This window comes from Chiloscyllium plagiosum, chromosome 15 (genome assembly GCF_004010195.1).
Source record: "Chiloscyllium plagiosum isolate BGI_BamShark_2017 chromosome 15, ASM401019v2, whole genome shotgun sequence".
In the NCBI taxonomy this organism is placed as follows: domain Eukaryota; kingdom Metazoa; phylum Chordata; class Chondrichthyes; order Orectolobiformes; family Hemiscylliidae; genus Chiloscyllium; species Chiloscyllium plagiosum.
Genome location: NC_057724.1, coordinates 51,969,945 through 51,983,514, shown reverse-complemented (window position 1 = coordinate 51,983,514; position 13,570 = coordinate 51,969,945). Strand labels below are relative to the sequence as shown.

At 43.6% G+C, this 13,570-nt stretch overlaps 1 long non-coding RNA gene across 2 annotated transcripts; it reads left to right on the top strand.

The window, feature by feature from the left end:
- Positions 1 to 3,455: 3,455 nt before the first annotated feature.
- Positions 3,456 to 12,305, top strand: LOC122557509. Of its 2 annotated transcripts, none has more exons than XR_006313859.1 (3): positions 3,456 to 3,496; positions 5,504 to 5,585; positions 12,153 to 12,305. It is a non-coding gene; the product is annotated as an uncharacterized LOC122557509 (long non-coding RNA). The 2 variants fall into 2 exon arrangements; XR_006313860.1 differs by lacking the exon at positions 3,456 to 3,496 and adding an exon at positions 3,519 to 3,555.
- The last annotated feature ends 1,265 nt before the right edge of the window (positions 12,306 to 13,570 follow it).

The window sequence follows — 13,570 nt, the reverse complement described above, 5'->3', positions numbered from 1 at the left end:
CCTTTGGGAGTGGACCAAACCCCTGTGAGTTAAATGCACCTGTACAATGTACTGTTCCTGTGAGTGGGCCTGGTTATCCAAGGCTGGGCCAGGACTCCATGGAGACTGAATCTGTGCTATGCATTTGCTGCCTTCAGGAGTTGTCTCTGCCCTTGGTTGCGGGCTTTGTTTTTTAGCAACGGACTCTGTAGTTTGGAGTGGACTCTATTTCTAATGTTGCACATTATATACTGGAGTGGACTTTTCCTGGAAATGGATTCTATATTTTGAAGACTGTGTATAGATTTGGACTGTGTACCAGAAAGAACTTTTTTTAGTAATTAACTGTATTGTGGTGTTTCCTGGGTCTATCACCTGCACTGTCTTGCATGTATCTGGGTCCGGCAGGCCTTGCTGTGAGCTGGGAGGCTCCTGGGTTGTCCTGAAAGCTGTCAGCCTGAGAGCTGGAGGGTGGGTAGGCCATCCCGTGAACCTGAAGGTTGGTAGGCTGTCCCAAAAGCTGGAGGGTGGGTAGGCCACCCTGATGCCAGTCACCCTGTGAGCCAGATGGTTGGTAGGCTGTTCTGAGCACTGTCGTCCTGAGAAGGGGTAATCTGGACGGGCTGTCATAGAGGTGGTCGAAAGGTGGCTCAGAGCAGCCGAGAGCCAGAAGGCACGTAGCGGCGGGCTGAGTTCCAGAAGGCTTGTGGGCTACCCTGCACGTGTCGTCCCAGGGAAGGGGACGGGCTGTCCTAGAGGTAGCCAGAAGGTGTGCCAGGATAGCCCACTGGCCGGATCTGCATCGGGCTGGGTGAGACCAACGGTATATAGGGGCAGACCGAGAGCCAGAAGGTGGGTAGCCGTCCTCAGCGCTGTCACCCCGGGCAGGTACCGGGGCGGGCTGTCCCAGAGGTGGTCAAAAGGTGTGTCAGGGCGGGCCAAGAACTGGAAGGGGCATGGGGTGGATCGGGAGCTGGAAGGTGCGTCGGGGTGGGCTGCCTTAGAGTGGCTGGACGGTGGGAGGGACAGGGGCTTGCTGGGTCTGTATTGTCTGCATTCTTTTTATGTAACTGGATTGTCTTACGTATAAAGGTCATTTGTTGCAGTCTTTTTATATTTGAAACTGGGATTCGTGGTTTGTCCTCAATTCCCTGTAAACTGGTTGAAAGGTAGGGTTTGGGGCCTAGCTTTGCTGCTCCTCTCTCTTGTAAAACTGCTGTTGAATACAGCTGTAAATGTTAACTTTTTTTGTAAGTTGTTTTGTAATTTGTTTAATAAAATGTTATAAATAGGAAAAAAAAACAGGAGATTCGGCGTCACCTCAGTTTAGGGGACTGACTCAGTGCTGCCTGGTCTTAGTCAGTATGTTACTGTTAGTTTCTGTTTCCCTTTCTTTTGGGAGGGGGAAACCTGATTCCTGAACTGGCTGAATTATTTAGCTGTTAACTGGCATTCCTTTTAGTGTGGACTGATTTTGTTAAACTCCTGATGCACATAATGTTTCAGGTGTAACTCAGTTCTCATTAGGGGGTTGTTGTTTCACTGGTTGGTTATAGCCTATGTGTTACACTTTGTCTTTTTCTCATAGTGAAAAAATGTTAATTTTGTGGTAGGGCTTAGCCCTTGAACTCTAGTTTCCCTTTTTTTGTATGTGTTCTTATGTTTTTGGTGTTTGGACTGAGTCCTTGTGGAAGACTTACATTTTACCAGAGGAACTGTGTTCTTGTGGGGAGGCCTACCCCTGGGACTGGGCCTCTGAAGATTGAACACCAGTGTGTACTGGGAGGTGAGAACTTGCTGTATCCTGGAGTTTGGGTGAAGACCTTGCCTTCAGGAGTGGATCAAACCCCTGAGTTAACTGCACATGTACTATGTTCCTGTGAGTGGGCCTGGTTTTCCAAGGCTTGGTCAGGACTCCATGGAGACTGAACACCTGTGCTGTGGGGTGTGCATTTGCTGCCTTCAGGAGTGGACTCCATTTTGGATAATGCACCTTAAAAACTGGAGTGGACTCCATTCCTGGGAATGGATTCTATATTTTGAAGACTCTATTTGGACTATGTACCAGAAAGGACTTTTTGGTAATTAACTGTATTGTGTTGTTTGTTGGGTCTATCACCTGCACTGTCTTGTGTCCATGGGTCTTGCAGGTCTTACTGTGAGCTCAGAGGCTCATGGGTCATCCTGAAAGCTGTCACCCTGAGAGCCGAAGTGTGGGTAGGCCACCTTGATGCCAGTCACCCCAAGAGCCAGATGGTGGGTAGGCTGTTCTGAGCGCTGTCGTCCCGAGAAGGGGTGATCGGGATGGACTGTCCTAGAGGTGGTCGAAGGTGTCAGAGCAGCTGAGAGCCAGAAGGCGCGTAGGGGCAGGCTAAGATCTGGAAAGCTTGTGGGCTACCATGCATGCTGTCGTCCCAGGGAAGGGGACAGGTGCTCCTAGACGTGGCTGGAAGGTGTCAGGTTAGCCCACTGGCTGGACGGCACATCGGGGTGGGTGAGAACCCAGAGGTACGTAGGAGCAGACTCTTCACCAGAATGCGGGCTGCCCCAGAGGTGGTCGAAGGTGCTGAGGGTGGTTAGTGAAGCCGGAAGGTGGGTAGGCCGTCCTGACTGCTGTCACCCCGGGCGGGTACTGGGGTGGGCTGTCGTAGAGGTGGTCGAAAGGTGTCAGGGCGGACCGAGAACTGGAAGGGGCATGGGGTAGACTGAGAGCCAGAAGGTATGTAGGGGCGGGCTGCCTTAGAGGTCGGAAGGTGGGAGAGACGTGGGCTTGCTGGGTCTGTATTGTATGCACTTTTTTATGTAACTGGATTGGCTTTATATGTACAAATGTCACTGTCACTGTCGCGTCATATGTGAAACTGGGATTTGAGGTTTGTCCTCATCTCCCTGTAAAATGGTTGAACAGTAGGGTTTGGGGCCTAGCTTTGCTGTTTCTCTTCCTTGTAAAATTGCTGTTGTATACAGCTGTAAATGTTAACTGTTTTTCTGTAAACTCTTTTGTAATTGTTTAATAAAATAAAAAAACAGGAGATTCCATGTCACCTCAGTTTAGGGGACTGACTGTGCTGGCTGGTGTTACAGTCAGTATGTTACTGTTTCTTTCTGCTTTTTTTTTGGAGGGGAAACCTGATTCCTGAACTGGCTGAATTATTTAGCCAGTTTGTTAACTGGTATTCCTTTTCGTGAGGACTGATTTGCATCAGGAGTTGAACACACAATCTGTTTCAGGTGTAACTCAGTTCTCATTAGACAATTGTTTCACTGGCTGGTTACAGCCTGTTACTTTTTTCTCTCCTTTGTCCTTTTCTCAAAAGTAAAAATGTTAATTTTGTGTAAGGGCTTAGCCCTTGGACTCTAGTTTCCTTTTGTTTTTAATATGTGTTCTCACTGTTTTTGGTGTTTGGACTGAACCCTTGTGGAAGACATACATTTTACCAGAGGAGCTGTTCCTGTGGGAAGGCCTAGCCCTGGGACTAGGCCTCTGAAGATTGAACACCTGTGTGTGCGCTAGGAGGTGAGCACTTGCTGTGTTTTGGAGAAGATCTTGCCTTCAGGAGTGGACCAAAAACCCCTGTGAGTTAACTGCACCTTTTACAATGTACTGTGTTCTGGTGAGTGGCCCTGGTTTTCCAAGGCTGGGCCAAGACTCCATGGAAACTGAACACCTGCGGGGTGTGCATTTGCTGCCTTCAGGAGTGGACTCAGCCCTTGGTTGTGGACTCTGTTTTTAGCAACAGACTCTGCAATTTGAAGCGGTCTCTATTTCTAACAATGCACATTGTATACTGGAGTGGACTCCGTTCCTGGAAATGGACTCAGACATTTTTGTTCTTCAAAATGTAGTGCTAATGGAGTCTGGACTAGAAAGGACTGTTTGTTGGTAACTAACTGTCATATGGTTTGTTGGAGTTATCACCCGCACTGTCTTGCGTGTCCCTGGGTCTGGCAGGTCTTACTGTGAGCTGGGAGACTCATGGGTCATCCTGAAAACTGTCACCCCAAGAGCCAGAGGGTAGGTAGGCCAACCTGATGCCAGTCATCCAAAGAGCTAGATGGTGGGGGGTAGGCCATTCTGAGTGCTGTCGTCCTGAGAAGGGGTAATCAGGACATGCTGTCCTAGAGGTGGTTAGGTGTCAGAGCAGCCAAGAGCAAGAAGGCGCATAGGGGCAGGTTGAGATCCGGAAAGCTTGTGGGCTACCCTGCACAGTCATCCCAGGGAAGAGGACAGGCTGTCCTAGAAGTGGCTGGAAGGTATTCAGGATAGGCCACTGGCCGGACGGCGCATCTGGGTGGGTGAGAGCCCAATGGTATGTAGGGACTGATTCTTCACCAGAAGGCGGGTAGCCGTCCTCAGTGCTGTCACCTGGGCAGGTACTGGGGCAGGCTGTCCCAGAGGTGGTCGAAAGATGTCAGGGTGGACTGAACTGGAAGGGGCATGGAGTAACAGAGCTGGAAGGTACATAGGGGCGGGCTGCCTTGGAGTGGTCGAAAGGTGGGAGGGACGGGGGCTTGCTGGGTCGGTATTATCTGCACTTTCCTATGTAACAGGATTGTCTCATGTACAAATGTCATTGTTGATGTCTTTTCATATTTGAAACTGGGATTTGTGGTTTGTCCTCAATTCCCTGTAAACTGGTTGAACAGTAGGCGTTGGGGCTTGGCTTTGCTACTCCTCTCCCTTGTAAAATTGCTGTTGTATACAGCAGTAAATGCTCAAAGTTTGGGTTCGGAGTTTGGGAGAAGACTTGTAGCTCGGGTGCTCACCGAGCTGGGAATTTGTGTTGCAGACGTTTTGTCCCCTGTCTAGGTGACATCCTCAGTGTTTGGGAGCCTCCTGTGAAGCGCTTCTGTGATGTTTCCTCCAGCATTTATAGTGATTTGTATTTGCTGCTTCCAGTTGTCAGTTCCAGCTGTCTGCTGCAGTGGCCGGTATATTGTCCAGGTTGGTTTTTTTTTTGGCCTGGGCCAATGTTTGACAAGCAATAGCCACAAGGTTGTAGGTGTCCAGTGCTATGGGAAGTTAATGTCTGGAGATGTCATGTGATATTGGGTCTCAGGATATGTTGAACCTAGTAGTGTAGGAGCTGGAAAGTCTGGTTTGGTTTCGAAGATGATATATGGAAGATAACCAAGCAGGTGGCTTCAAGGATGGGAACTTGGAAGTTTAGGAGTAGCATTAAGACCTGGGTGATTGAGGGCTCAGGAGAATGTTGAGAAATCAATGTGAACATGGATGGGATCAGCAAAAACCAGGGATAAGGGTTACAAGGTACTGAGGTAAAGAATGGGTGGAGCTTAATGAATGATATGGGGAGAGCTGAGCATGTGTTCTGATAATGAAAGTAAATTGCGCAATCTTGATATAGCAAGCAAAAATATCTTTCAATTTCAAAAGGTAACACCTAAAGCAAGAGGAGGAAATTGGAGTGGAGCAGAGTGATAGTTCAGACTTTTTCTGACTGTAGAGAAGGAGCCCCCAGTGGATAGAAAATTGTGCTAACTGAGTTCTATTTCCATATAGCTTCAAAACTTATGGTATCACAGTGGCAGCCCATGAAGTCTTCAGCCAAAATCCATCACTGCCATCTCATGATGTTTTTAAGGTATGGACACTGCCACAGAGGAAGGAGAATGAATCTAATATTGCATCTATCTGATCCGTGACCTATTGGTGCAAGGCAACTGTCTTAACTAGAAACTCCTTCTAGGTGGAGTGTGAGAAGGTGGGAGCTAGGATTCATTGGCAGATCTATCAAGGTTAGAACAATTTGACTTCCATGATTGTGTAGGTAAGGAGCTCTGATAGACTTAAGTGCCAGGTCAATCCACCTTAACATTTTGACACAAGGAGCTGCCCTCTAGCACGCACACAAGATGAAACTTTCCATGATGTGCAGGTTCCTGTGATGTCGAAGTCCCAGGCCCAATGTCTTTATTTTAACCTCATCAGACAAGATTAGTGTCTGAAACCACTTGCATGAACTTTTTTTTTTGCAAAACCCAAGAGGTAGTTCTCTTTTACTGGATCACAACAATTTTAGGAACAGACATTGAGGCAATGAACAGTGTGCCAATGGAAGACCAGCATTGCCTTCTCTTGGGAGGAGATGCTCTAATCCTTTAACCTAGCAGTTTAATGAGACTACAGTTTAAAGAGAACTTCTCTTCAAGAGGAAGAAGGAACATTTCAAACCCAGGGCATCAATGTGGACTTCAACAGTTTCCTCATTTCTCCTTTGCCCACCTCACCCCAGTTCCAAACTTCCAGCTCAGCACTGTCCCCTTGACTTGTCCTACCTGCCTATCTTTTTCCACCTATCCACTCTACCCTCTTTCCCACCCACACCCTCCTATCACTTATCTCTCCACCCTTCAGGCTCTCTGCCTATATTCCTGATGAAGGGTTTTTGCCCGAAACAACTTCGATTTTATTGCTCCTCGGCTGCTGCCTGAACTGCTGTGCTCTCCCACTAATCCAGAATCTGATTTCCAGTAACATTCTTTCTTTTTCCTTGATGCAGGCACTGCAATGGTCTCTCCACACCACCACACTCTTTCCTTTTTTTTTCCCCCACCCCCACCCCTATGCATTCTGTTTACCTGTTACATTTATCTTCTAAGTATGACACCCTTCCACAAGTCTAGATCTGCTTCCTCCTGTTGTTGGCAATCTTGTCCAGAGAAAGAGAGGGGATTGAGTACTTTGAGTGTACACAGTCATTCCAGGTCCTGAGCCATCCACAGCAAATGAGTACAAGGTGGACTGCCCAGGAACTGCCAGAACATTGACAGCATGATGTTACTATCAGCCTTTCAGAACAAACCAGCTGTGAGAGTCTGGAGGCTTGCAGGAGACTGTCCTATGTGACATGTCTGTGTAGTGGCACAGTCAGACTGAGTGGCACCTGAGTGCCAGTTTACAATTAATTGATGGTGTCACTTATCCTGTGAAACACAGGAGATCATTTAACTGCTACAATAGTGATAGAATATGGACTATTTATTTTCAAATGCCATCATCATATTTTAATACTAGGACTTACAATTCCCACCTCAGGCAACTGTCTGTGTGGGGTTTGCACATTCTCCCCATGTCTGCGTGGGTTTACTCCGGGTCCTAAGATGTGCAGGTTAGGTGAATTGGCCATGCTAAATTGCCTGTAGTGTTAGGTGAAGGGGTAAAGGTAGAGGAATGGGTCTGGGTGGGTTGCTCTTTGGAAGGTCAGTGTAGACATGTTGGGTCGAAGGGCCTGTTTCCATACTGTAAGTAATTTAAATCTAAAATCATGAGTAATCTAAATCTTACATGAACTGAAATAGTTGCAGAAAAACACAGCAGCCAGAACAATCAGCTGACTACACAAGTTAACCAAGCTTCATGAAACAAATGAAGGGAAGTGAAGGGTATCAAGGGAAAGTGATGGTGTAGTGGTAATGTCATTGGACTAGCAATCCGCAAGCACAGGTCAACATTCTGGGGATGTATGTTTGAATCCTACAAAGGCAGATTACATCATTTGAATTCAAAAACATATATAATAGCTGGCTGGCCTAACAGTGATCATAACCACTATCAATTGTCATTAAAAAGGCATCTGGTTCATTAATGCCCTGTAGAAAATAAAATCTGTCCCTGTCTAGTCGACATGGACTCCAAGCCCACAGCAATGTGATTGACTGTTTATGGCTCTCTGGGCAATTGGGGATGAATAATAAATGCAGGCCTAGCTAGCAATACCCACATTTGGTGAATGAAGAAGAAATAAAAATGTGGAATAGTAAACATCATTTGAACTGAAATTAACATGTTATCAGAAGGCATTGAGCCTAGCCCACACAAACAGTTCTGAACGCCTCATCTGCTATTCTGATTTACACCATATGATTAGTTTCTGATATTCGACATGAACGCCATCACCTGGATTATCAAGTTTGGAAACAAATTGAGAAAATAAACCAGATTTTACATCAGGGATTTGCTTTGTGCAGAGCAGAAAGATAGATTTTTGCCTGAAGCTGGATCAAGCTGGAGACAGGGCTTTCTCAGTCTCTTCAGAAGGAAAGGTGCCTGGTGACAGAACTGATTAAAAACAATTAGAAACTCAAAGGTCAACTGAATATTTGTTACTGCTGAGGAAACACAGTAAACAACTGTAGTGTCAGACTAAGATCTTAATTCTCAAGGACAACCTAAAGACTGTCATTGTTTATTCCTTTCATCTTTCTTCTGTACTGGGCACTATCCTTATTAATTTTGTGCAGATGGGAGTATGTATGCATGGTATTGTGCCTTGATTATTTTTGTCAGGGTTAACAGATAATATTTCTCTTGCTTTCACTCAAGAAAACTATGCAATTGGCTCTTTACTGATACAGTAGAGATTGAATAATTATGTTTTTATTAGTAAGAGGCATTGCCCTCAAGCTAAAAATGATAAACACTTATTGCAGGCAACTGAGGAGTTTGAAAAGAAGGGGAGTGAGATTCACCCCTTTCTCATCTGTTTATAGTGATCTTTTTCCTGCATTGGTGTCTGTTGTTTGGAGACACAGGTACTGAGCTGCACTGCTACCTTGATAAGGTCTGATGAGAAAACGTCCCACCACTGCCACTGGGGATGTACTCCTGTCTTTAAATATGGTCTAGACCCTGAATGCTAGAAGATTCAGGCAGATTAAAAACTTCATGTGTTCCTTAAGATTCACTGTTCAACTCATGAAACAACTTTTATACATAAATAACAAGCTGAAAATCATGTGATCACGCAAGAACATACATTCTGGCCTTAAGTGGAGGTGATGATCTCAAACAACCAGTGCTAAACATAAACTCCATTAAGGAAAATTCTACCGGATAAAAAGATATTTGAGTTGAAAAGCCTGCACATTAGAGAATAGGAGATGCTGGAGACCTTAAAAGGCATAAAGACAGATAAAAGCCTAGGACCTGATCAGGTGTATCCCAGAACATTGTGGGAAGCTAGGGAAGAGATTACAGGGTTGCTAGCAAAGATATTTCTATCATCAACAGCCACAGGTGAAGTGTTGCTGAACAAAGGGACTTAAGGGTGCAGGTTGATAGTTCTTTGAAAGCGTTGTCACATGTAGATAGGGTGGTGAAGGCATTTAGCATGCTTGCCTTCATTGGTCAGAGCATTGAGTACGGGTGTTAAGATGACTAATTGCAGCTGTACAAGACATTGAGGCTCTTTTTGGAATACTATGAACAATTCTGGTCACTCTGCTATCAGAAGGATGTTGTTAAACTGGAAAAGGTGCAGAAATAAATTACAATATATTGTCAAGACTGGACAGTGAGTCACAGGGAGAGGCTGGGACTTATTTCCCTGGTGTATCGGAAGCTCAGAGAGACCTTTTGGAGGCTTATAAAATCATGAGGAACATAGATAGGGTGACTAACCAAGGTCTTTTACCAAGGAAAGGGGAGTCCAAAACTAGAAAGCATATGTTTAAGGTGAGAGGTGAAAGATTTAAAAGAGACCTGAGGGGCAACATTTTGACTCCGGTGGTGGTGCTTGTGTGAAATGAACTGCCAGAGGAAGTGGGAGGGGTGGGTACAATTACAACATTTAAAAGACATTAGGGCAGGTAAATAAGAAAGGTTTACAGTGATATGGATCAAATAGAGGCAAGTGTTAAGTTTGGCAAACCTGGTCAGTATGGTCAAGTTGGACTGAAGAGTCTGTTTCCATGCTGTTTGACTCTGAGGTAAAGGGCAGTCAAGAGGCCCATTTACTGGCTGCCTCACCCTCCTGGTTACATCTGTGCCCAGGTATCCTACACGTGAGGCCTTCTGCAGTTGTTGGGAACAGCAGAGTGCATTATCACTCCCCATAATGGAATTTTAAATAAACTTCATTGGCACTCAAAAGTGTACAGAAACAGTTATTGATATTGTTGGTGTAGAGTTAGGAGCTATACATTTATACTTTGTGAATAAATTTAAACCTGCCAAAAGATTGGCTTCTGGTCTCTTGCTTCACTAAGTGGACATCAAAACGTTTAGCACTGCAACATCAAGGTTGAATTTTCATCCTTCTATTCAAATCCCTCCTTGTCTCCACATCTCCCTATTTCTCTAAACTCATCCAGCCTTACAATCTTCCAAAAACTTGGCATCTTTTAAATTATAGTCTGGACATACCCTCTAAAGTTCGCAATTCTCAACCTCTCATTCCTCCTTTGCTATTTTTACTATTCAATAAACAATTGGACAACTGTCCTAACTTCTCCATTTATGATTCAATAGCAAATTATGACCCAGAACTTGCTGGAGGAGGCAAATTCAATGCATGGAATCATAGAGTCACAGAGCTATACAATATGGAAACAGACCAGCTCATCTATGCTGACAAGATATCCTAGATAAATCTATTCACATTTGCCAGCATTTGGCCCATATCCCTCTAAATCCTTCCTATTCATATACTCATCCAGATGCCATTTAAACATTGTAATTGTACCCACCTCCACTACTTCCTCTGACAGTTCATTCCATATATGCACCTCCATCTATGTGAAAAAGTTTCCCCTTAGGTCGCTTTTAAATCTTTCCCCTCTCACCTTAAACCAGTGCCCTCTAGTTTTGGACTCCCCAACCTGGGGAAAAGACCTTGTCTATTTACCTTATCCATGCCCCTCATGATTTTATACATCTCTACAAAGTCACCCTTCAGCCTCTGATGCCCAAGCAAAATATCCCCAGTATATTCAGCCTCCCCCTATAGCTATAACCATCCAGACCTGGCAACATCCTTTCAAACTTTTTCTGAACCATTTCATGTTTTGCAACATCCATACTATAGCAGGGAGACCAGAACTGAACACAGTATTTCAAAAGTGGCCTAACCAGTTGTACAGCTGCAACATGACCTCCCAACCATTACAGATTACTACTGTTCGCCAATGTGCAAATTAGAACTCTGAGCCATAAACCTTGCAACACAAACCAATTTAAAGATTAAGATATAAACAAAGGAAGAACTGAGATGGAAGGACAATTACAGTGTGTGAATTCAATGTCACATCACATACAGAAAGAGAAATAAAATGATAAAAGAAAATTTTGACAATAGCAAGACTGAAAGGACAAATAAATAAATAGTTATAAATTTGACAATTATAAAATAATCCAAAATAAAGTCAAAATCTGTAAAAATGCAGCCTCACACTTACAATGGTAATCTTCAGTGCAAGAGAATTTAATTGACAATAATAAGCACTTAATATGTCGTTAAAAATATATTTACACTTCTAGTGACATAACTTAATTTTCTATTAAAAAAGCTAGCAACTTGATATGTGTTTCTATCTTTACAGGTGCTACCAGAGCTTCTGAGTGTTTTCAGAATTTTCTACATTTGTTATGGATAATTTAACTGATAATTAGTTGGCAAATACTAAATTTTTAAAGTGAAATGTAGACTAAGGTCAAGATTACATTTTTATAAAGTCGACTTTGTTACAACAGGAGCATTTAACTACATATTGCTATCACCTAAAATTACAGTACCACTTATTCATAAATAAAGATGAGGGCCATTAGCCTAATGGTTATTTTGCCAGCTTATTCTCATCCACATGTCACATTCCTGCAAAGCGTCTTGGAACATTTTGCTACATTAAATGTGCTTTAAGCTGTAAATGCAAGTTGATGTAATTTATCACACAGTCTGTATAGGTAATGTGCTCTTGCATTCACGCGTTTACGCGCTCAGCAGCATGCACAAATTCATAGCAAATAATCACACAATCTGTGGCCACAGGAGATACAACTAAGATTTTGTGCTAACAAATAAAAGGCCAAAACCTAGAAGATACTGCCTGCATGTCAGCCACATCCTTTACAGGAAGGAGATGTTATTCACCACTCTGTCTCCAACCCAAGTCCATCTCAGCTGAATACTATTGTCACAGCAGCAAGTGCTAAATTATAAGAAAAAGAACACAACTTGACAGTGGTGCCAAATGTATCTGTTACAACAGGGTGTGAATTAGCATTTAGAAAACAACCACTAAATACAAACACATAAATAACAGTCAATTTATTTGACAAAAAAAACAGTATTTTTCCTTTCTTTATATTGTTGACCTGTATATGGTCAGGTAATGTACTGATTTTTCTCATATCTCATTCCAATTTCCTGCAGTTATCGAGAGGGCCACTCCGCAAGAAGCTGGTGGTGAGGCTACCTGTCATTTTTTGGTCTGAGGACAAAGCAGCAAACTAAAGAGATTCTCAAAGTTCAGCTCCTAGCAGATTTTAAGGACCTGGTGTCATATGGTTGATACTTTCCATTCTCTCCTAGTACTGCACTGAAACACCAGCCCAGATCATGCCACTCTTATCATGATGGGATTAGAACTTGTGGTTATCTAACTCAAATCAAAGGGAACTGCCATGTTGACACTAAAGCTTAAATTCAAGAAAAAGCCATAGTCATAAAGCACGGAAGCAGAGCCTTTGGCCCACCTCACCCATGCCGACCAGGATTCCTAAACTGGACTAGTCCTATTTGTTTGCATTTGGCAGATATCCCTCTAAACCCTTACTATCCATGTACTTGTCAAAATGTCTTTTAAATGTTGTAATTGCACTCACCACAATGCTTCCTCTGGCAGCTCATTTCATATACGCACCACCCTCTGTGTGAAAGATTTGCCCCTCCGGTCCCTTTTATATCTTTTTCCTTGCACCATAAACCTGTGCCCTCTAGTTTGGATTTCCCTGCCCGAGGGAAAAGAACTTGACTATTCATCTTATCTGTATTCCCCACCCTGTCCTCCCCTTGATTTCATACTATAAGGTCGCCTCTCATCCTTCTACTCTCCAGGGGAAAAACGTCCCAGCCTATCCATATAACTCAAATCCTCCAGCCTTTGTGACATCCTTGTAAATATTTTTTGGATCCTTTCCAGTTTAATAACATCTATCCATAGCAGGGCAACCAGAAATTTATGCAGTACTCCAAATGTGGCTTCACCAATGTCATGTACAGTCATAACATGACATCCCAACTCCAATACTCAATGCACTGACTGATGAAGAAGGCAAGTGTACCAAACACCACCTTCACCATCCTCTCTACATGTGACACCACTTTCAAGGAACTATGTATCTACACCCTTAGGTCTCTGCTCAACAACACTTCACAGGGCGCCACTATTAACTGTATAAGTCCTGCCCTGGTTTGGCTTACCAAAATGCATCACCTTTCATCTAAATTAAACTCTATTTGCCATCCCTCAGCTCACTGGTCGAGTTGATAAAAATGAAGGAAATCGGTAGTAATGTAAACAGTTGATGATAGGGCAGGGTAGGGGTGGCTTTTTGTAGAATTTTAACTTCAGGCTAAAGTGTAAAATTGGTGAAGTTATCTGTAACAGCTTCTTTTCCTTTCATTAAAGTCAATAGAAGGGAGAGCACACAATTGTAGATCAATCTGACATCACTATTTTGTAATTCGTCATAACTTAAAATTATGAAATATCCCATGTATCTACGGTGGCACCTTTTATAATTTACATTAATAATTTGGTTTCAGAATGTTCATGAAAAGTGGTCAGC